Below are 22,468 nucleotides of genomic sequence, written 5' to 3'. Positions count from 1 at the left end.
CAATGCACTCTGTACTAACCCAATGTAACTGCACTATGTAATGAATTGATCTGTATGATCGGTATGCAAGACAAGTTTTTCACTGTACCTCAGTACAAGTGACAATAATAAACCAATACCAATACGAGTAGGTAGTTCTGAGCTGCCAAACCTGTTCTGTGTCCATCCCATTTAATATGGTGGTAGTGGCTCACAATAGGATGAAAGGTGTTCTTAATTTCAAGATGGAAATTTGTCTCCACAAGGACTTTACGGTGGTCACTCATACTAATGCTATTGTGATCACATGCAACTATTGCATAGCCATATACCTCACTTTGTGAAAAATTGGCCAGGAATGTCCTGTAGATAATATAATTACCTCCATCTGTCAACTTTAAACCTTTAGTAATCTGTCATCAACAATGCTTTCAGTAAGCACTTTCTCACCAATGTTCAGTTTAAGTTTCCCATGACCACTTAGCTCCTGACCTCATCATTGGTTTGGTCCAGGCAACTCAAGGCTTCTTAAGTACCACTTTCTAAATCTGTAACTTTTAATACCTGGCAGAAGGCACATGGGAACACCACAACCTTCTGGTCTCCTTCAACAGTACTGTTCCCTTATTGGGAAATATATCACCTTTCCTTCGTGGTCATTGCGTTTAAATCTTGGATCCAACAACACTGTGAGAGTGTACTTACCATAAGAACCACAATGATTCATCCAAAAACAATTGAAGAACATTTACTGGTGTGCAATGTATGCTTGCCTTGTAAGCAATGTCCACATCCTTAAAATTTATGAAAAAATCAACTCTATTCTGCTTCATTCATTTTAAATTAGATTAACTGCCTCAGAAGATATGACGGCAGGCAATAGTTTCCAGTTCCACTAAATTATTTGAAGATTTTATACAACTCACAATTGAATTTCATTTTAATTTACAGCTCTTATAAGCATTTTGTCTATAAATCTCAATACAAATCTTCAGCATTCTCATTTGTTTGACATATCTTTCCATGGCTTTATTCCATCCTAGCTTGGCAGTATCCTCCAGCTTTGCATTCCGGCTCACGGTCTCTACTGCTTTGAGTGAGGACTACAATATATCATGCTCTCCCTTGGCCAGTTTCATTGGCAGGAATTTCAGCCAATCTTCTGGATATTTCTTCCTTAACCCTGATGCATCAATACATCTCTTCACTTTCCACAGGTCTCTCAAATCCTCCTCCTTCCCCTTCACTTACCTCCTGTAACTTTTCTTCCAGATTCTACTCAATGCGTCTTTGAGAGAAGTGAAGTATCTTGTCCAGTTTCAGCTTGTACAAGTAACTTTTAATTTAAAGACTCTAAATAAGGGGTTAAAAATCATCTGCTTGTAGATCACGGTTTCAGCCTAATGTGACCAAAAAAATTGCAAATATCTTTGGAGGAATAGAGGGAGCGGATAAATCTAATGCAAAATGAAATGAAAACGCACTTGCCTGGAACATTGATGACACTTCTAATGGTGTGTTAATGGTCACTATGCCTTCCACTTGAAAATCTGATGGTCTAAATTCCAAGGCTTTGATGCTACTGAATCAATATTACACCAGGAAAGGTCTGTCCTTCATGCACTGCATCAGTTCAGAAGACTTGAAGGATATTGTGTAAGTCTGGGGCTGCTGTTGGGTTGTGGGGTTGTGGTGGGGACTGGGTGGGGGGAGGACAAGTTGAGGAAGGGGCCAAGGATGATGGAATGGAAGTAGTTCAGAGTGAGGGTCTGCCAGGTGGTAGTGGAGAACCTACAAATGATGGTCAGGAATGACTCTTGGTAAGTCGATAGTTTGCAGTCAAGTTGGTTTTGGTTTATTATTGTCACTTGTACTGAGGTACAGTGAAAAACTTGTCTTGCATATCGATCGTACAGGTCAATTCATTACATTGAGGTAGTACAGGTTAAAAACAGTAACAGAATACGGAGTAAAGTTTCACAGCTACAGGGAAGTGCATTGCAGATAGACATCTCATCGTATAAGGGAACTATTCAATAGTCTTATCACAGTGGGATAGAAGCTATCCTTGAGCCTGGTGGTATGTGCCCTCAGGCTCCTATATCTTCTGCCTGATGGGAGAGGGGAGAAGAGAGAATGATGTGGGTGGGTGAAGTCTTTGATGGTGCTGGCTGCTTCACCAAGGCAGCGAGAGGTATAGACAGAGTCCATGGAGGGGAGGCTGGTATGGTGGGGATAGCAGTAGATTGGGGAAACTGCAGTAAATGGTGGTGGTCATCAGTAAATCAAGACAGGGACAAATGGTAGATTGGAAGTTACTGTCGATAGCCCAGGGAGAGCGAGAGTGTCAATTAATGAGTAGAGGGGCTTGTGTCGAGTGATCCGTGCCTTAATTGGGACATGGGTCTGGTGATCAGTGTGGGGAGGGGTAGAGTGACTGTATTATCAATGGATGGTGAATTCAGATGATTGACTGGGGTGGCTGGGTGATTGGTGTCTACGGGCAGACTGGAGATCGATTAAGGTTCTGAACTTGGGGAGGGGGGCTGGGAGGCTGGGGTTCGATACCATGGGCTCTCCTGAAGGAGTACCTATAAATAGCTGAAGAGGCACCTACTTGAGTTGGATTTACAGTACCGACCAGGACTTGCATGTGCAAGTCGCCTTTAAGTCACACTGCTGCAGAGAATATGCATGAGAATCAAGTCAGCTTTTGAATGACCAATGTGCTTTGGAAAAGCCTGACCTGATTTCTTCCAGCAAGGCCTTAATGAGCAGGAATGAAGCCAATGCATGCACATCCGACCATGAATTGTGATGGGGAGTGCCCATTCACACTTCTAGGGTGGTGCTTTTTGCCCAGGTAAACCACACAATTGCATTGCACTCCGGGAAACATCAATTTTTATTTACTGAAAAAGACAGTACTGTATAGTCAAATTTCTAGCCACGTCTAATTTTTTCAGTTTCGGAAAAATATTGGCATTCTGTTTTGAGTGACCATTTCTGTAAATCTAGATACCTCCACTTTTTCTGGACCAACGTAATTACCTCATAGCATTCACATCACAGGCAGAGAGTTCACTGATATATATTCATATATTCAGATGTTTTGAAGAAATTGAAATTGTTAGACGTTTCTATTCTCAGAGGGTAGTGAATTTCTGAAATTCTCTGCCCCCGTGGGTGGTGGATCATTAGATATACTTAAGTTATACTACACTTCTCACTGACTCGGTAAAGCAGCCAACATAATCAAAGACCCCTCTACCCCAGACATTCTGTCTTCTGCCCCTTCCCATCGGGCAGAAGATACAAAAGCCTGAAAGCACGGACAGCTTCTATCCCACTGTTGCAAGACTATTGAATGGACCTCTTGTATGATAAGATGGACCCTTGACCTCACAATCTACCTCATCATGGCCTTGCACTTTATTGTCTGCCTGCACTGCACTTTCTATGTCACTGTAACACTATATTCTGCATTCTGTTATCGTGTTTCTCTTATACTACCTTGATGTACTGATGTGATGAAATAATCTGTATGGATGACATGCAAACAAAGTTTTTCACTGTACCTCGGTACATGTGACAATAATAAACCAATTACCAATTAAGGCGGAGATGGCAAAATATTTGAAAGATTGAGGAATTGAGGGTTATGGGGTCTGGTGGCCAACTTCTGCTCTGATTTCTTGTGTTCTTGTGTTCCAAAAACTTATTTTGCAGTTAAAACCTAAAGCACAGACTGGTATTATGGTTCAGATCATTGTGATTGCTCTGCTATTCAGTAATACCAGGGCTGGCCTTTTACTTCAGCATCACTTCCTAGCCAAACAGTAAGTTTTAATTTTTTTTTAAATTTTCTTCATTGTTATTTTTCTCATGAAGCCAAGAGAGTAGAAACCCATTGATCATTAAAATCCAGGCTGTAGTGTTTAAGACTCCCCATAGTTTGTGCAGATTTTTCAAAAGGGATAGCTTTCAGGAAACTGGAACTGTCATGGTCTTTTCCATAGAGGCTTTTCATTTTGTCAGTCAATGCATAGAAGAAAATAAATATATTATACATTTCATTCAATAATGGTGGTTATGTGTAAGAGGTTTTATTTGTTAAATTGTTCTGTAATACTTTTAAAAATCAACTTTCGTCCCTCAGAAGACATATTTGTTGTATTACAACAGAACACAGCCAGACAAAATTGAGTATCACTTTTAATTCTGATGCATTAGAAACATCAATATGACTTTGTGTATATGTACAAATGCAATATTTTTTTCCTTCAGAAATAAAACCTTACAGAACAATGCAACAAAATAAAACTATTTACATATACGTGGCTATTCCTAATGTTTGTTTGGTGATCCATATTCAGGATGGTTGGGGAGGAGACACCCAGTGGTAAGAATGGGTATTTATCCATCACAAAGAGGACATAAAATGGGAGGAATAACTAATTAAGCTGCTTTAATTATTTCATGCACCTGAATCATAGGAAGATATGAGTTTCCAGATGAAGGATGAATATCGTACATGTAATTTGCAATCTACTATCCTACAAGAATAATAGACTTGTCAACCAATCATAAGAATCAATCTCTACCAGTTAACTACTGAAGTAAATGTTTAGTATTGATATTGGTTTACTGTTATTACATGTACTGAGATATAGTGAAAAGTGTTTGTTTTACGTAGCATCCAGACAGATCATGCTATACATAGTTGCAACAAGGTAGTGAAAACAAAACAGAATGCAGAATATAATTACAGAGAAAGTGCGATGCAGGTGGACAAGTAAGGTGCAAGGGCCACAACGAGGCAGATTGGAAGATCAAGAGTTCAAGCTTTCATCTTTTTAGTGTATGAGAGGACCGTTCAAGAATCTGATAACAGTGGGTTAGAAAGTATTCTAGAGTCTGGTGGTTTGTGCTCTCAGGCTTTTGTACTTTCTGCCCGGGGGAGAAGGGAGAAGAGAGAATGACTAGGTGGGAGAGGTCCTTGATTATGTTGGCTGCTTCCCTGAGGCTGCAGGAAGTGCAGACAGAGTCAATGGAGGGGAGACTGGTTTGCGTGATGGACTGGGCTGCATTCACAACTCTCTGCAATTTCTTGCAGTTTTGGGCATAGCAGTTGCTATAGCAAGCTGCGATGCATTGCAGAGAATGCTTTCATGGTGCATCTACAAAAATTAGTAAGAGTCACTAGGGACATGCCGAATTTCCTTAGCCTTCTGAAGAAGTAGAGGCACTGGTGTGCTTTCATGGCCATACTGTCTATGTGGCTGGACCAGAACAAATTGTTGGTGATATTTACATCTAGGAACTTGAGGCTCTCATCCATTTCCACTTCAGCACCATTGCTACAGACAGGAATGTGTACTCCACCCCACTTCATAAAGTCAGTGACCAGCTCCTTCATTTTGCTGATGTTGAGAGAAAGGCTGTTGTCTTGACACCATGCCAATAGACTCTCTGTCTCCTTCCTGTACTCCGTCTTTTCATTGTTTGAGATCTGGCCTATTACGGTACTGTCAAATATTGGGATTCCACTACCTTTGAATTAATATGAATCTTTATTCATTTCAGCATCTGATTTGCTCACCTCTGTTATACATTATTGTGCATCATTTCCATGCACATTATTTTCTTTCTATTTAAATAATTTCCCCCTTGTTTTATTTTTTTCCATGACATGAAAGTAAAGCAAGGTGGGATTAAAGATAAGCGATGGTCTAATTGAATTATGAAATCATGCCCAAGAGGCTGGATACTCCTTTGGCATTTGCTACGCTGAATTTACTCTTACCATATTCAGGTAAATTCCAAAATATCATCCTGTAACCTATGCTCTAATTTGATGCTATCAGCTTAACAAATTCGAAAAATACATTATGTTTGTGACTCTTAGCTTCATCCGTAACGATATAAAACTAAGTAAGTTTTATGGTGGACCTCTGTGGGTCTTCAGTGGTAACAGTCTCACAAGCTGATGGCAAACACACTAATCTCTAGATACAATAAAGATAATTACAAATCTATTGTAAAATAGTTCCATTAATTCCTATTTTGAATTTTTCCAGGGGTGCACACTTTAATAGTAGTTATGTTGCACCTTCAGTGGCAGAATATAACTTTTTGGAGAAAAGGAAGACATTTTTTAAAAAAACGTGTATCAATTTACTAGGTAATAACCTCTCAAGCATTGACTCATGCTATCATTGCCTTTATGGCAGCAATAAGAAATAAAGCTGTCACTGGAGTACGTATTTGTTTAAGACTTGGGAATGAATTATGTCAGCTGAACCCCTCTCAATGGGCTTTTGCATATCAATCACAGGTCTCTGTTGCCTGTGTAATTAACACTGTGTAATTAACATACCGTGCTTCATTGGTCTCGGGAAATGGGAAATGATTTCAAAACATCCATTTTGTTTTAATCAATGTTATATGATAATTGAGAATATATTTTCTGACACTAGAAAATATTTGTTGTACCTCCTTAAAGGGTATACATTAAATTAGATTGTACTGTGTGGTGTCCAGTATTTTCTGAATGAGCTAAAATTATTCATTTTCATAATGTGACGCAAGACATTTGCTATATGCTGCAAAATTGTCCGCTTGAGTACCTGAGCCAACAAATGAAGTTTAATAATCATACGGTAAAGTATTTCCTTAATATGCTAACAGTCTACTGTACAAGGCTTCATAGCTTCAGTGTGGTTCAGTGATGTGTACCGTATTATTTGTAACCATGGAGACGATGATTTAGAGGTTTTGGATGGGAGGAGATAGGTTTCACTGCTGCCCTGTGGATCCACAGTTGCATTGGAAAGTGTGCTGACTTCACAACTGAAATCAAGCACTGACTGTGTCAGCTACCAGGCTTAGCTGGTTCTTTCTCTTTCTTAAAGTAATAGCACAGTTCAAAGGACTCCAGATATTGGTAAGGCTTAATTTTCCTAATTTATTGATCTCATTGCAGTAATTCTGTAGTAATCCAGTTTGGAATCATTTTTGATAAGGATTCTAGGTCATTCTCAACATCATTCAAAACCCAATGAAGTGGTTTTGTAATATTTGCAGTTGCCAGTCAAATTGGATTAGTGAGCTATCGGATCAAGTAAGACAGACGGCAACGTGTGTACTCTGGGGAATGAATTCTACCTGACTGCTGTAAATAGCATGAAATGCCGACAGTACTTGCATGTAAATGAGATATATGCCTCACTAGATATTAACATATATTTTACTGTCAGAGTTTCATCATAGGTCACTTGAAGCAGAAGCTTTATACATAGTGACCTGCCTCATTGTAATGGATTTGCATTTAAATTGGATTTTTCCCTCAGCTCGTTTAGCCTTACATTTGTCTCTACTCCTTATATCGCAATGTAGGAGTGCTTTTGTGAATGAATGAAACACTTGCAGTAAAATGCTCAGTGTTCTATCCTGTTATGAGTCCAGCATGTAAGCCGTTTTTGCTTTCCTCCACACCCCCTCCATCATTGCCTTATTATATCTTTCCTTTCATGTAAGTACTGCAGCAAAACATCATTTCCATATTTACTTTGCAAAGGCTTAATGAAAATCATGTCACATGATGAAGTATAAATGGTGCCTTTCATTCCAGAGATTGTGATCTGCATAAATGTTGCCTCTTATTGTTGTTTAAAATGATAGTAAAAACAGCTTAGTTAGTCAATCCCTTGCAAGTACCTTGTAATTTTTTCTTGCCTTTTCTGAGGGAGCTGATTCTTACGATATAACTGTAGTAGGGTTGCCAGCTGGTTGGATACATTCCTCAAGGTTTTCCTGCTCTGATAAAATTATGTCCAGTCATGTGACTTCTGCTTATATGCCTTCTACAAATATTATTACATTTATTGGATGAAGGTTGGGTCTTCTATACTTGAGAGTATCTTTACTCATGGTTTTATGTTAGCAGCTGTTGTGTAAGAAATCTTGTCAATGAACAGGCAAAGAAAGGAAACCAACGACAAGTAAAAGGGTAAATCCAGGGATTCCCTCTACATCACTGGCCAAGAATACCTCACTTTCCCCCACCAAATATCAACTCTTCGCTCCCAGGACATGAGGGTCACTGCCAAAGCAAGGATTTATCATCAGCAATAAAAACAGAAAATGCTGGAAATACCGTGTCTGTGGGAAGAGAAACGGAGCCAACATTTCAGGTTGAAGACCCTTTGTTAGAACTCATTTATTGTCAATTTATTGTCAGTTACTATTTGTCTTGAGCAGCTGTCAGTGAACCATCTCGTTGAGCTGTGGCAGTTCACAAAATGATGCTTCATTTAGTACTCTCACAGTTGCTGTTGGGTCAAAAAATTCAGCATTTAGCACAGCAAGGATGGAAGTCCAGTCAGGAAGGTGTGTAACTTGCAGATGCTGGTGTTACCAAGTGTCAATTGGTCTTGTCCATGTAGGTGATGGGAGGCACAGGTTTTGCAGGTACTGCTGAAGGAGTCCTGGTACTTTAATGTTGTGTGTCTTGGAGACTGGGGGTGGGGGGGTGGGGAGTGGGGGGGACGGTGGATTTAATACTTAAAGTGGTTAATAGGGTTCTCGTTAAGCTGGCTGCTTCATACTGGATAGATTCATTTTTGTTTAGTTTTCCTGCACTCTTTCTGTGCCTGACATGTCTCGTAGACGGTGGAAAGACTTGGTACAATTAGAAGATGAGCCAATCATCACTGAATACTCAGCTCTTGTAATTACAGTGTTTATGAGACCAATGCATTTAAGCTTCTGATGGATGATGATGCTCAGTCTGTTGATGATGCTGGATTCAACAATGATCAAAGTGTAAGGAGAAGCAGTTAGATTCTCCTTGCTGGAGCCGTGAATGAAACCATGGAGCAATCAGGATTGAACATACAAACTTCTGACCAAGTCATGGACGTTCACTCCCAAACAGCTGAAGATGATCGTCCCAGGACACTGTCCCAAGGACCACCAACAACCACAACTGTTCTCCTTTCTGTCTTGTTAGCAGAGAGTTTTCTCTTTGATTCCTATTGACTTTCATTTTATTCGGGGTATTTGAAGCCACACTCATTCAAATGCTACTTTGATAAGAAGGGCAGCCCCTCTCATCTCCAGAATTTAGCTCCTTTGCCCTTCTTTGGTCTGAAGCACAAATTACACCCAGGCCTCTGAGTTACTAGCTCAGTAATATAACTAATATCTTAATACACCCATTTACTAATTTGTCAAGGATACAAACCCTAAGCTGGCAACATGCCCTCCTCTGTACTTTTTTTTGTGAATCTCCCCTCTCCAGTTACACTGGAAGGCCAGCATGCACTCTGGGTCTCAGAGGAGTGCTGCTTCTGCTCTGTGTCCCAAGGAAATATAAAATCAACCTCTTTATTGTCCTTGTGGGCCTGCTGTTCCTTGGAGTCAGGTTTCCTGGTGAGAACAGCATCAGGCACCAAACTCAGTGGTGCAGGGACTGAATACTGTCATCAGATCCTGAATTTTGATTTCTCAGTGAGACTCACGCCTCCCTGGGGATGTCTGAAAGGCAACTGTTAAAATGGAGATGCAGTGTGAACTGGACGAGTTCCAGGTTCCACGTTCCTTGTATTTTACATTCCTCTAAAGGCTGCTCATACTCTTACCCCAACCATCACTCTCACCAGGACTCACCACACCACACACAGCCCATCCCAACCCACAGCCCTTGTCACCACCCCCCCCCTCCCCCGGACCCTCCACCTCTCGACTGCCTCACAGCTCTCCACTCCTCAGCACTTCACCAGACCACATCTGCTCCACTTCCCCACACACCTCTCCGCTTCCCCCGCACCCCTCCACTTCCCCAGCACCCTACTACTTCCCCCCGCACCCCTCCACTTCCCCAGCACCCTACTACATCCCCCCGCACCCCTCCACTTCCCCAGCACCCTACTACTTCCCCCACACCCCTCCACTTCCCCAGCACCCTACTACTTCCCCGCGCACCCCTCCACTTCCCCAGCACCCTACTACTTCCCCCGCACCCCTCCACTTCCCCAGCACCCTACTACTTCCCCCACACCCATCCACTTCCCCAGCACCCTACTACTTCCCCCCGCACCCCTCCACTTCCCCAGCACCCTACTACTTCCCCCCGCACCCCTCCACTTCCCCCGCACCCCTCCACTTCCCCCGCACCCCTCCACATTCCCCTGCACCCCTCCACCCCACACCCCTCCACATTCCCCCGCACCCCTCCACATTCCCCCGCACCCCTCCACCCCACACCCCTCCACATTCCCCCACACCCCTCCACTTCCCCCGCACCCCTCCACCCCACACCCCTCCACTTCCCCCGCACCCCTCCACATTCCCCTGCACCCCTCCACTTTCCCCCGCACCCCTCCACATTCCCCTGCACCCCTCCACTTCCCCCCCACCCCTCCACATTCCCCTGCACCCCTCCACTTCCCCCGCACCCCTCCACATTCCCCTGCACCCCTCCACATTCCCCCGCACCCCTCCACTTCCCCCGCACCCCTCCACATTCCCCCGCACCCCTCCACTTCCCCCGCACCCCTCCACATTCCCCTGCACCCCTCCACATTCCCCCGCACCCCTCCACTTCCCCTGCACCCCTCCACCCCACACCCCTCCACTTCCCCCGCACCCCTCCACTTCCCCCCGCACCCCTCCACCCCACACCCCTCCACATTCCCCCGCACCCCTCCACATTCCCCCGCACCCCTCCACTTCCCCCGCACCCCTCCACATTCCCCTGCACCCCTCCACATTCCCCCGCACCCCTCCACTTCCCCTGCACCCCTCCACCCCACACCCCTCCACTTCCCCCACAACCCACCACTCCCCCCACACCCTTCACTTCCTCCCTGCACCCCTCTACTTCCCCGCACCTGCCCACTTCCCCCGCACTTCTCACCCTTCCCCCAACACTCCTCCTTCTCCCACTCACCCTCGCATACACATCCACTTCCAATCCCCATTCACCATACACCTAATCACCCCAGGGCCTAACATAAACCCCACAAGCAATTTCACACTTCTCTCTCCTCCCACTCCCCCTCTCCACCCCCTCTTTCCATTGCCCTTCTCCCCTCATTCTCCTCCTCTTTTCTGTTCCTTACTACCCCCAGCTCTGACACATTATATTTTCTTTTTACTGTTGTAGGTTACTTTCTTTGGTGCTTAAGGTTTATAATGTATGCCTACATTTGGAATGTCTGTATATTCAGGCAGAGTGGATTGTACTTATCCTTAAATGCAGGTGTCCTTGGTCAACCTTATCCTGAACAATTGTTTATCAAAGAAACTTCTGAGTTAGAACTTATAAAGCAGACAGCAATAAGCAAAAGACAGTTAACTGACTGTCAGATAAGATCTTTCCTTTAATATCATGAAACTGTTAAAATAAACCATTTCAAAAAACGAAAATAATTTTTGCATGTACTGAGTTGCAGATCAGTATCAAATTAGTGAAGTCACATGTACATGATGTTCACAATGGATATGGAATAATGTTGAAATACTGAGTAGATGTGCTAATTTGGGTGTTTTTGTAGCAAGGTTAAATATTCGGTGAAAGCTAAATAGCAAAGATGGCACTTAGGAAGAATTTTGCTTAAATGGTAGGACCTGACAGGATGGTGTTTCATAGAGAGGAAGCTCTAAATCCAAATATTGTCGAGTGCAACATCTTTTACAAGAAGTCCTTGAATGTAGAAAAATGAAGCTTTGGGGGGTTGGTATTACAGTGAAAGATCTTATGACAAGGCTATTGCGTAGACAGCAGCTATACGTTCAGACTGACTTGAGATATACTGCTCACCAATGCTAACGATCTTATATTTATCTTTGACAATGTTATGATCTTGCATTGGAATTATGGCCTCATCACTGCTTGCAGAAAGCCTATAATAAACTTAACCTTTTGCTGTGGCAGATTCACATAAAAGACAATGTAGAACCTTGCTCTGTGGTTACTGGACATGCATATTTTTTTGCTCCAATTCAAAATATCTGTTAGTTAAACAAAAACAGCTAAGTTTTAGGTGAATGATTCTGGCAACTTGAAAAATCTTTCTTCTCTGGAGGAAGCTGGAACATTAAATTTCAGAGTATTGAAATCATCTCCATTCTGTGATATATGGAAGAAAGGATGTGGATTTTGAAACTGTTTTTGCAGATTCCAAAGAATTTTGGACTGGAGCATCATAGTCTGTCCAACCAATTAAGAATATTTTTAAAAAATCAACTTAATACATTTTAGAGAAAAAATGTAGGTACTTTTGTGTATAAACCAAGTAATCACCATTTGGTTATACACAGAGAAGAAAAAAAGATCAGTAGACCAACTACTGAAATAGGTGGAAGGAAATACTTGCACTAATTGGCTGTCAGTTGGAGTAATACTGTGGGCATTGAGCAATTAATGAAATATACTTGTTGAAGTAGGATTTCTATTTAAATTATTAAGTCAAAGTATGTTTTATTGAATAAAATTTAAATTTGGAAAGTAGAATAAGTCATGGGAGTTTTTTTTCATTTATTATCAACTCTGTTAGGTTAATTGGTTTGTTGTGATTTACTAGTTACACCTCAATAGATTTGTGTCATGTGTACCTTTAACCTGTCAATTGATTTCTAGATTAGTATCTTTAAAATTCTGCTTCAAACACAAAATGAGCATCTGTTACCTGCAGTATAATCCTTCCTTATTGTTGCTGAGTTCCTACTGATTGGACTAAAGTTTTGGTATCCAAATAACTTAATGTTTCAGATTGTGAAACTGTACTTTTGGTAGGTTCCTATTGAGTATATATATATATATATATATATATAGATAAGGTTTCCTGTATCACTTTTAGATAACTAAATTACAAGAAACTTGAAGTGAAAAGCAAAGTTTCACTTGTGTATTAATATAAAGAGAAGCTGGCATAATAGGGTAGGAAATTATTTTTGTTAATATAATGCACTTATTCTGTTCATGCATTTACTTTCTTTGATATTATATGTTGCCTTTGTCTTTTACTAGTGACTGAATGGACTTGAAATCAGCTAGGGGATAGAAAGTATGGTGAATTGTTGTTTTTCCTGAGTGGAGTGGTATCTACTGGTATTAGTGTTGAGACCACGGCTTTTTCCACTGTATATTAATGATCTGGACTTGGATATATAAGGTATAACTTCAAAGTTTGTAGAAGCTTAGAAATACAATAAACAGTGAAGTGGTTTGTAATGAACTTCAGGCAGACTAGTGTAATAAGCTGACATATAGTAGGTGGAATTTGGAGCAGAAAATTGTGAAGTAGTGCATTTTAATAAGAATGAGTAGAAGCAATGTAAAAGAACTTGAAAAATGACAGAAAGCTGTTTCTGAGGTGATAGGGTCAGTAACTAGAAGAACAAATGCAAGATAATTACCAAAACAGCTAGAGACAATATTATTGATATGTATAAAATTGAGAGAATAAATAGTAGATGGGTCTACCAGGAGCATAGACTTGCAATAATTAGTAGCAGGATTAGAGACAACATGAGGGAAAGAAAATTCAGCCATGGGGCAGTAGGTGCCTGGAACTCATTGTCTGAAAGGGTAATGGAGGCAGTATTCCTCATCACACTTAAAATACACTTGGGTGTGTGCTTGAAGAGCTGTGAACTGCAGGGCTGCAAGATGGATGTGAGTTGTCTGGTATAGTCATGATGAATCAAATGCTGACCTCCTGTGTTGTAAGTGATTTGTGTTTCAATATTTAACTAAGATAAAAAAACAATGACTCTTATGGCTTTCAAAAGTCCATATAGGGATGTTTTTTGATCTAATGGGTCATAGGCAAGACTTTAAATTTTTACTACATCTTTCCCTTAAATCTTTTACTCTGGTCATAAGAATAATGACATGTCAGCTTAAAAATTCTATTAATGCATTCAAATGAAGTAAATGAGCAGATGTGCCTTAATGATGCAGAAGTAGAGGGTGGTGGATCTCTTTGGAATAAGTCCAAAGGTTTATTATGAGTAAGGTTGGGCCAATTAAACAGTCTATATTTGGTTCATGGAATTAACTAATCACAGTTTTGTTTTATGTACTTTTACCTTTGGGAGCTCTGAATGGAGAGTTAACAACTTACAACAGGATGCTACAAGTTTCATATTGGTTTTGGTTACTTAAGTGTTCTGTGTTTATATTATAAAGGGGAAATAAGTATAGTTTAGAAAATAGAACTGCCAGGTGAACTCAACGAACTTTCTGTTGCAGAAGGAAGTGCTACATGCGCAAGAGGTAACTGCGGTTGAGTTTGTGGGTGATGATACCAGTGTGATAGTTGGTATTGTTCATTCTCAACCATGTTACTAATAGCTTGCAAGTCATCATATTTTGATTTTTTTTAAATCTAATTCTATGTGTTGGGCTGTTCACATAGTAAGTTTGTAATTTGATCTGTGCCACTTTGGGGAATGTGTGGTTGCTCAACATTATCTTTGAATTCCTAGTCTAGCATGCACGCCAGCATCGGCAGAAGTTTCTTTTTAATTTAAAAAAAAATTTGGGATGACTGAATCCATTATTTTTGAGTCTTATGATGACTTTGTCTGTTTCCCCAGCAACCATCTTGAGAGACAACCAGACACACTGGTATGGTTGAGTTCCTGGTCTCAGATCCACATCACCAAGACTATTTATTTCCAACTTCATCATTTTGGTTCTGACTCAGCTTGTGAGCTGCAGAAATTCTTATACATGCCTTTGTTACCCCTATACAACTAATCCAAGGCTTTTTGCTCCTCTATCTCTACCCTTCACTAAACTTGCACTCATCCAAACCTCTGCTGCCCTTCTCCTAACTTACAGAATGAAGCACGAGGCAAAAAAGTAAAATGAACAACAGAAAAACGCATAGACATTTCAATAAGAAAGGATTAAACTTTGTGTGCAAGGCAGGGCATATATCTGATCTGAGAAAACTTTTTGTGGTAATCTATACCATCAGAGTACATTAAGAAATAAAATATGCAACATCATACTGCAAATTCATAGGTGATGAATAGACGAGGCTGAAGATTACAAGAGAGGTCCATGCTGAAGAAGAGGTGTTTACAGAAGCTTGCATGCATGCTCGTTTCCCAACAATGCCAAATGGGATAATTTGTTTAAAGTTTAATTACAGTAATGGATCAGAATAGGCTAGCATTGGGGCAAAATATCAGCAGTTAAACCAAACAGCAAATGAGCAATGGTTGGCTGCTGGTGTGGGATAGTGACATTGGTCAAAAGGTGGAAGAATTTATTGAGAAAATTTTGATATACCCCTCCAATTTGTACCCATATTGGCTCTGTTGGCTTAAAGGAAATGATGCAAACATTGAATAGAATGTGTCATTTTAATCAAAAATGCCAGTGGTTAAAATCCACTTTGGAAGAAGGGAGTGCATTGCATTGACAAAGTTTATCAGCAAGAAATTCATTAGATTGCCCAAATCTGAGTGCTTAACTGATTCTTGTGATCTTGTATGGAAGCTCCTGATCTCTTAACGGTCAGAGAAATGTGCAACTTCTTTACAAAAAGATGACCTGCTGATTCTTCATCAATGTCACCCCTTTAAGTTAGTATCTGAATTTCTGAGGAAGATGGCTTTTAATCTGGAGCTTCAGTTACTAAAATATCACATAACAGCGTATTGACTGTGTGTGCTAACCAAGCCCAAATATATAAACTACCCAGAGAAAGCTACGATAGAGTTCATTAGTTGTTTTGAAGGTTTTTCAGATTGGTTAAAACAATTTTCCTCTATTTTAATGTCCATTTTCCCAATGATATAAAATGCAGCTGATGGAATTTCACTGATTACGTGGCAAAAGAAAAAATGTGCTGCTATTCCATCCCAGGGTTTTTCCAAGTACATGGTATCAATAAAAAGCCTAGAAATAAGAAAACTTATGCAGAGGACGTTTCCCCTTTTTAGAAGACTGAGTAAGCCTTCAAGCTTAACAAAAAGATGCCAAAGGAAAGCTTGGTGATCCTCAATTAAAGTATGAGCTGAGGTTAATGACTGCAAGATGTGGACTAAACCCTGTAGTCCAAGCATCAGCTTTATGTATCCCATTGACAGATACATCTTTTTTCTTTTTCTTTCTTGTGCATGTTACAGTTAAACTGTATTCCTTTTCTACAAATATTATATGCATTGTAAATTTAGTATTTGTTAATAATTGTTGTAGGTAAAGGTTCCCCTAAAACAGGTATTTTACTGATTTATTTCACCTGTCCTAATGACAGGTAAATTTATGCCAAAAGACTACATTGGTGTAATTATGTAGTAAATTTAACCTGAAAATTACTATCAACAATTCAATATTATAATTGCCTTGTAGAAATTTGATTGGGGAAAGCACTTTATTAGCTTGTGATCATTATGGTTTGAAAATCCCTATTCTATGTGGTATAGGACTCTGATTTGGGAGATGCTAAGATGCACTTTATAGATCATGTTCACTGAGGCTATGATGTACTATTGAGAAAGTGAATGTTAAAGGTGGTGAGTGGTGCAAAACTAGACCTTTTATCCGAGGAGATAGAACTGAAGTCTATAAGCCATGTATTTTGAGTTTTCTGATTATTTAGGTTTCTGCTGTAGATTTTCCCTATAGTTTCACATTTGGGTTGTCTGACTTTCCTTGTTCTGGGCACAACCTTCTACAAAGTTTTAGAGATGGCAAGTCATAGAGTCATATAACACAAAAAGTGGCTCCTGACCCCATCACATCCATGCTGACCTTTTTTCCCATCTACACTAATTCTATTTGCCCACATTAGGACAGTACCCATCCATGGCTTGTCTATTTAAATGTATGTCTAAATACCTCTTAAACACAACAATTATATCCACCACTTCCTCTGGCAGCACATTCCAGATATCAACCACTCTGTTTTCTTAAAAAAAACTTGCCCCTCAGATCCCCTCTAAAACTTCTTCCTCTGACCTTAAACCTATGCCCTTTTGTTTTGTAATACCTGTTGTTTGCTCCAAATTGTACAACTTTTGTTTTTTTGGAGGTAGAGGAAAACACTTTCCTCAAGTAAAGAAAGAAAATGTTTTAGTGAATTGGGGGGTGAAAATGACATTGAAACTCTAACCCAATGTGCCAGCTATCAGTGGCACATGATTTCATATCATGCATCTTCCACTGGTCAAGTGTTGCATGCAGCTGTGCTATTAAGATCAACTCATTTCAAAACACAACTTAATTTTTATTTGAATCTGGCTGCTATCACATACATGTACCAGAAAGAAGTTGATATGTTTTCTGCCTAATTGCTATTGCACTTAACATGGCAATATTGGTCGTTTAGGACCTTAAGTGAGCATAGAATGATGTCCATTTAGAGTCTCCGGTCTTAAATGGATTATATTTGATGAGTGTTAACTCTTGGTCTGAAAGGGATTTCATTGTGGCATTAGTTACTTAATCCTCAAATTAGAGGCAAACATTACTGAGGGTGAATAATTATATATTTCTGCTCAGTAAACAATAGTTGCAATCTGATTTGATTACATATTTGAATGATTGTATTTCTGTAGGGTCAAGTATTCTTTTGATATAACTTGTGATGAAGTAATCACTGATCTCCACGATGGAGTAAAGCTGGTGGTTCACACGAATTGTGCACGTTGTGACTAAGTAATAAACACCATTGAATAATTTCTTGATGAAATGTAAATATTACCTAAGTGAGATGGCCATTGACTAATACAAAGAGCAGAAAATGCAGGAATAACTCAGCAGGTTGGGCAGCTTCTGTGGAAATGTCATCAATACTTTTGGGGGGGTGGTGGTGGTGGGGAACAAATTTAAAAAGAGTACAAGTAGGGAAAGTGGTTCGTATTTGAGGAATCATTTTCCACTACCTCTTGCCTGATGCCGTCACTAAATATGCCTCACTTTTCAAGATTGTGAAGGGACAGTTGTCTTCACCTCCCTAGTCCATTCCTTTCTCTCCTAATGTGACCTTCTCTTAGTACAGCTCCTCTGTTCAACACTTGTTTTCTTTTTACCTCCTCATTGAGTGAGCAGAGTCAGCATAGATTTATGAAGAGAAAATCATGTTTAATTTTTTTTCTGGAGTTCTTTGAGGATGTGACTCATAGAATAGGCAAGGGAACCAGTGAATGTGGTATGTTTGGACTTATGGAAGGCATCTGCTAAGGTCCCATGTAGAGGGTTGGTTAACAAGGTTAAAGCATATGATATTGGGGGTGCTGTACTGACAGAGATTGAGAATTGGTTTCTGGACAGAAAGCAAAGGATGAGAATAAAATGGATCCTCTTCAGGTTGGCAGGCTATGACTATTGGGATGCCACAGGGATCAGTACTTGGGCTCCAGCTACTTGTGATCTATGTCAAAGATTTGGCTGAGAGACTCAAATGTCAAATTTCTAAGTCTGGCGAAGAAGGATTTGGTGGCTTCAGGAGGGATGTGGACATATTGTGTGAAAACATGGCAGATGGAAAATGAGAAGTTATCCACTATTCTAACTATGTGTTTCCATTATCAGGGAGCTATGGACTTGAGCCCCACGGTCCCCCTGTTCATTAACATTGTTGAACACTCCCCCTATTGTACTACCCCTATTTGACTTCCCAAACTGCATCTCTTCACAATTGACAGGATTAAATTCCACCTGCCAATGCTCCACCCAACTTTCCATCTTATCTAAATCCTATTGTAGCCTTGAACATCTTGCTTGCTATCCACAGCACCACCAATTTTCATGTTATCTGCAAACTTATTAGTCATACCTCCTACATTCATGGCCAAGTTGTTGAAGTATATCGCAAACAACAAGGGACACAGTACAGCTCCCTGCAGTACATCCCTGGTCACAGACTACCAATCAGAAAAGCATCCTTTCACCAATACCCTTTGTCTCCTGTCACCAAACCAATTTTGGATCCATTTATCCAGCTTGCTCTGTGTCCCACTTCTTTGCCTTCTGGACCAGTGTAACATGTGGGACTTTGTCAAATGCCTCACAAAAATCTGTGCTGTTGTCTACTGCCCTGTCTTCATCAATGTTCTTGGTTACCTCCTTTTTCTTTTTAAAAAAAACTCAAATCAACTTCATGAGGCATAAGTTCCCTGGCAAAAAGCCATGCTGTCTGTCTGTGATCAGCCCCTGAGGTAGAAGATCAACCAGGATGGTTCCTGTGTTTTGGGCAACAATGGCTACAGGAAGTGCCATCAGCCAAAGAAGCTTGAGATTTAATTTTTGGAGATGGAGTCACAGTTTACTTTACCACAATCTATCTGTGAGTATATGTGTTTCATGGATAGCACATTTTGGAAGGGGGCCACTCTACAGGCCAAGACTGGAATGGGTGACTACCATACAGACAGAAAAAGAGAAGGCAGATACTTCAGGAGACTTCCTCCCCCCCCCCCCCCCCCCCCAACCTCCCCCTCCCAGAGGAAGCCTGTTTTCTAATATGTTGATGGAGAAGAATAGATAGAACCAAAATCATAGTGCAATGCAGGCTTAGTATAAGGAGGGAAAAGTTCAAGAGCAACATTTCAAGCCGTTTTTGTAGTTAGAGGAGCAGACAGGTGTTTCCTTGGTCATAAACATGGTCCAGGATGGATTGTCTGGAACCAGAGGTCACAGAATCAAAAGGAGGGGTCAGCTATTCAGGACAGATGAGAGGTTTCTTTCATTTGGAGGATAATGAGTCTTTGGAAATTTATGCATATGAGGCTGTGCAGGGTCAGTCACTTGGTATAGTCAAGAAAGAGAATGATAGATATCAAGGGATATGGTGTCAGTATAGGAAAGTAACACTAAGGTAAAAAAAAAGACATTTTAAATTTTATTGAATGGTAAAGCAAGGATAAGGGGGTGAATGGCCTACTCTTATGTTCTTGTATATGCTGTGTTGCAGAAGGTGATAGGGATCTGGCAGTCACCTCTTGAAAGGATGGTAGAAACGGAAACCCTTACAATATTGAAAGATTGCCAAGATGGTACCTAAAGAGCTATGACCTGTGTAGTTATGGATCAAGTGCTGAAAAGGTGGGATAGGGTTGGGTAGCTTATTTTAACTAGCATGGATACAATGGGCCCAACACCTCCATGCTGTAAATTTTCAGGGCTCTATGCCTGTAAATCATCACTAACTGAGTCTGTTTAAATTTTTTCAAATGTTTAAAATTTTAATTGGTCATTGTTTTTCATAGAAAATGTTTTGATGAATTAGTATGGATATAAAGCATCCAATGTCAGCACCAAGCATTAATTTAAGACTGTTCCACTGGTATTGTATTCTTCTGGGGCATCCATGAACTTGATTTGCCTTAAATTTGTATTTTCTCACATGGTGGCATGAATCATGTTCATTTCTTTGCTTGTTGTTAGGTACTACATCACACTTCAGTATCATTATTAGTAAAATAAAACCTACTGTACTCTGGTTGTAAATAATGCTACTGCTATAGAATGACCTATTGTGGAAAGAAATCTTCTGTAAACCACTATTGCTTAAGAACTAATGATAGATAAATCTTTGGTAAAATTTTTTGATGGAGGAGGAAGTTGCACTTGATTGGTTGTTGCTCCCAGGCAGAGAGCGGATATCTGTGGTGACTTCTCTCCTGAGATTGCAGCATGTGAATTGCCTACAACACAGCAATGTATGAAATCTTTACTCACTGATTGAATGAACCTTGGATGCATTTTATGTCCCAATCTCTTCACAACCCAATTTCAGTGATGAAGTAACTTGCATTTTAATAAAAAAAACACGAACACTTCAAGGTCAGCTGCCAGGACTGGTGCTTGAGAGATCAGCAGCTCTACCCTATTTCTAAAGCAATCTATGCATCCAGTGTTTCTATGACTCATCGATTACACTTTTCATCCTGATTGTTTGTTTATACTTTGATTTAACATCACTGTTAAATTATTTAAAAAAAAATTACAAGACCTGCATTCATTAAGCTATGTCATGTAACTTACTTTAGCAAACTGATTGCTAATGTTTTGTCCAGCAAAATAGGCTGCCTGTATGTAGAACATGATTTGACTGTTACTTTAGAAGTTTGTTTTCTGATTTCAGGTTTGGGGAAACGAAAAGGAGCTCGAGTCAATTAAAGAATGGACAGTTGGATCTCAAAATAGATTTACCTTTTATAAATAGCCTTGTGTAGAACTTCGGCTTTTCATTACCTGGGTGTTAAAATAACTGGAGTTTAGTGTTTTTGAGGACTGTATGTGCTGGTCTTTGTCCATTTGTCTAATGTTCAACTGAGTTTTCTTGACAGTTGCTAATTGGGTAGATTTGAAGATAGTTTGGAATTACTCTTTTTACAGATGATTGACTGGCAGTATGAAATGGGAATTTCAGCAAAGTGACTTTTTTTTACATTTGGCACAATGCCATATTTGGACCCTATTGGTATTTTTGTATGATGCAGTCAAAGTTTAGAAAATTACCAATGTCCAGTATAGACCACGTCAATGTCCTATTTTTGAACATAAAACAGTATAGCACTGGAAGAGGCCCTTTGGCCCACAATGTTGTGCTGAACTAATTAAACTAGTAATTAAATGCCTAGCTAAACTAATTCCTTCTGCCTACACAATGTCCATATCCCTCCATTCTCTACACATTTATGTGCCCTAAGAGCCTCTTAAACAAATCTATTGTAATTGCCTCCACTACCACCCCTGGCAGCACATTCCAAGCACCCACTATTTTGCATTTTCTTAAAAAAAACCTGTCCCGGATATCTCCTTTGAACTTCCCCCCTCTCACCTTGTATGCATGCCCTCTAGTATTAGATACTTTGACCCTGAGGAAAAAGATATCAGCTGTCTACTCTATCTATGCCTCTTATCTTTTGAACTTCTGTAAGGTATTTCCCTCAGCCTCTGCAGCTCCAGAGAAAACAACCCAAGTTTGTCCATCCTTGTAGCATGTGCCCTCTGATCCAGGCAGCATCCTGGTAAACCACTTTTGCACCCTCTCCAAAGCCTCCATATTCTTCCTGTAATGGAGCGACCAGAATTGAATGGAATACCCCAGATGCGACCTAACCAGAATTTTGTGAAGTTGCAACATAACTTCCTGACTCTTGAGCGCAATGCCTCGACCAATAAAGGCAAGCATGCCATACACCACCCTATCAACCTGTGCTGCCACTTGCAGGGAGCTGTGAACTAAGACCTCAAGATCGCTTTGTACATCAACACCATTAATGGTCCTCCCATTAACAGTGTGCTGTCCCTTTACATTTGATCTCACAAAGTGCAGCACCTTGCATTTGGCTGGATTAAACTCCATCTGCCATTTCTCTGCCCATATCTGCAACTGATCTGTATCCCACTCTAACCTTTGGCAAACTTCTGCACTATCCACAACACCATCTGTGAACTTACTAGCTCATCTATCCATATTTTCATCCAGGTCACTTTGTATACAGCAGAGGT

The 22,468-nt window shown here is 40.4% G+C and overlaps 1 protein-coding gene across 4 annotated transcripts in view; it reads left to right on the top strand.

The window, feature by feature from the left end:
- Positions 1-22,468, top strand: part of pacsin1b (protein kinase C and casein kinase substrate in neurons 1b) — a 187,163-nt gene that overhangs the window by 45,312 nt on the left and 119,383 nt on the right. For 2 of the 4 annotated variants that reach the window (XM_052034643.1, XM_052034638.1), the window contains exon 1: positions 6,820-6,925. The exons of 1 other annotated variant lie outside the window; for it this stretch is intronic. The gene's annotated coding sequence lies outside the window, so the exon portion shown is untranslated. Of the gene's footprint in view, positions 1-6,819; positions 6,926-12,628; positions 12,778-22,468 lie in introns of those variants that run through there. One more of the 4 variants, XM_052034636.1, reaches the window with a different exon arrangement.

This window comes from Pristis pectinata, chromosome 20, assembly GCF_009764475.1.
Source record: "Pristis pectinata isolate sPriPec2 chromosome 20, sPriPec2.1.pri, whole genome shotgun sequence".
In the NCBI taxonomy this organism is placed as follows: domain Eukaryota; kingdom Metazoa; phylum Chordata; class Chondrichthyes; order Rhinopristiformes; family Pristidae; genus Pristis; species Pristis pectinata.
This window is presented reverse-complemented; position numbering and strand designations above follow the sequence as displayed.